Source organism: Octopus bimaculoides, chromosome 9 (genome assembly GCF_046866305.1).
Source record: "Octopus bimaculoides isolate indiv1 chromosome 9, ASM4686630v1, whole genome shotgun sequence".
NCBI classification, from domain to species: domain Eukaryota; kingdom Metazoa; phylum Mollusca; class Cephalopoda; order Octopoda; family Octopodidae; genus Octopus; species Octopus bimaculoides.
This window is the reverse complement of record NC_142936.1, coordinates 70,977,857-70,980,356: the sequence shown is the minus strand read 5'-3', so window position 1 is coordinate 70,980,356 and position 2,500 is coordinate 70,977,857. Positions and strand designations below refer to the sequence as shown.

General features: G+C 32.8%; 1 protein-coding gene across 11 annotated transcripts in view; it reads right to left on the bottom strand.

Moving 5' to 3' along the window:
* LOC106881649 (transient receptor potential cation channel subfamily M member 3) overlaps positions 1-2,500 on the bottom strand; it is a 701,312-nt gene that overhangs the window by 452,142 nt on the left and 246,670 nt on the right. The window lies entirely within an intron of this gene.

Here is a 2,500-nt window from a genome sequence, read left to right as displayed (position 1 = left end):
TATACATATATATATATATATATATATATATATATATATATATATATATACATATATACATACATATATATATATATATATATATATATATATATATACATATATATATATACATACATATATATATATACATACATATATATATATACATACATATATATATATACATACATATATATATATACATACATATATATATATACATACATATATATATATACATACATATATATATATATATATATATATATATATATATATATATATATATATATATATATATATATATTTAAATGAAATATTCAAACACGGAGATTTGAAGTTAGATGTCACTACTGTTCATATCATCTGTGGATAAATTCAAAATTTGATGATATCACCAGTAGTGGCATTGGTGAAACGCAGTTATGATAGCTTTAAGGAGCTATGAAATATCGTAATGATGCTTAATGAGCATCTACCTGCTAGAAATAAGAGCCAAGTCTTAAATAATCCACCGTAGCGCACCAATATAACAGAGAAAAACATATATATATATATATATATAGGGTGCAAATATGGCTCTATGGTTATAAGAAGGTTGTTTCCAGCCAAAGTTTAGTCCCACTGTGCAACATGGTGGGCAAGTGTCTTGGACTATAGTCCTGCACAGACCAAAGTCTTGCAAGTGCATTTCATAGGTGGAAACTGAAAGAAGCCCGTCATATATATCATTATCCCTATCATTGTCATCATTACAACTACTTTTCTATGCTTGCACAGGAAAGACGGAATTTGTTGCGACAGATTTTCTCTGGTTAGATGCCCTTCCTGTTATCAACCCTTACCTGTATCCAAGCAAGGTACTATTTTCCACCCATGGCTGGACATGTTTTCACAGGGGAGTAGAAATGAACAGTATCATTTTATATGATACACAATCACATGATGACAAGACAACGAAACACACACATATGTGTATGTATGTGAGTAGATGTTTGTATATCCTGCACCTCACATCATGCACTAATTGTAAATGAATGTCACTATCATGCAAGAGGTGTACTTTGTTTCAAAACTTTTAAAAAAACATGGTAGCCATGAGGAAATATTACATCGCATGAAAACTGGTGAGTGTTGGTGATAGGAAGGGCATGCGGCCAGAGAAAATGTGTCTCAACAAATTCTATTTGATCCATGCAAGTATAGAACAAAGGACATTAAAATGCATATATATGTAAATGTACACCTATATCTATCTATCTATCTATATATATATATATATATATATATATATGTGTGTGTGTGTGTGTGTGTGTGTGTGTGTGTGTGTGTGTTTTTTTGTATACATTCACTGCTTTCTTCCAATGAATCTAATGCTCTTAGTTTAGCTTTTCCTTGGGGCTGGCCAGATTGGAACAATCTCGAGTATAACCAGCTGAAATTGCAAAGATAATCTGGAACTCAACTGAGGAAAGAAAACTCCGAATGACCCGTTCTTGTTTTCTTTGTATCGTCTGTCAGGATGTTTTGTTGCCTCTTTTTTGTATTACCTAACTGTCAGGATGTTTTGTGTTCTTGTCCCATTTTGTATTTTACACACACATATATATACATATATATATATATACATATATATATATATACATATATGTATGTGTACACACACATACACATACACACACACGTACTAATATGAGGAGGTGCTGAAAAGTTCCTGACTTCGGATTTAAAAAATTGCAATAGGATCAGTTAGTTATTCAACATAATCCCCTCTCATATTCACACAATTATTGCAGTCTTTCTAACCCCTGTAAAAGAACTCAGAAGGTTGGACCTCCAACAAAGCCTTTTGCAATACCCTTATAGCCAGGAACTTTTCAACACCCCCTCGTGCACATGCATACATATACACACACAGCGTGTATATAAATGTGCTTCAATTTGTATTACAGTATTTTTAGATACATTTTGTGATTTCAATATATTCTTAAATATTCTTTATTTTTTTATTCTTTTATTTGTTTCAATCATTTGACTGTGGCCATGCTGGAGCACCACCTTTAGTCGAACAAATCAACCCAGGGATTTATTCTTTATAAGCCTAGTACTTATTCTATCGGTGTCTTTTGCTGAACCGCGAAGTTACAGGGACGTAAACACAGACACACAAACACACACACACACACACACACACACACACACACACACATATATATATATATATATATATATATATATATACATACACACAATGGGCTTCTTTCTTTTTCCGTCTACCAAATCCATTCACAAGGCATTGGTTGGTCTGAGGTTATAGTTGAAGACACTTGCCCAAGGTGCTATGTAGTGGGACTGAACCCGGAGCCATGTAGTTGGTAAGTAAGCTACTTACCACACAGCCACCCCTGCACCTACATATACACATCTGTAAAATATTTGTGAGTCTAATGAACCTGAGGTTTAATCTGTGTGACAAATAAAGAAATCAACAGTATCATTAGTAGCAGCAGCAGCAGCA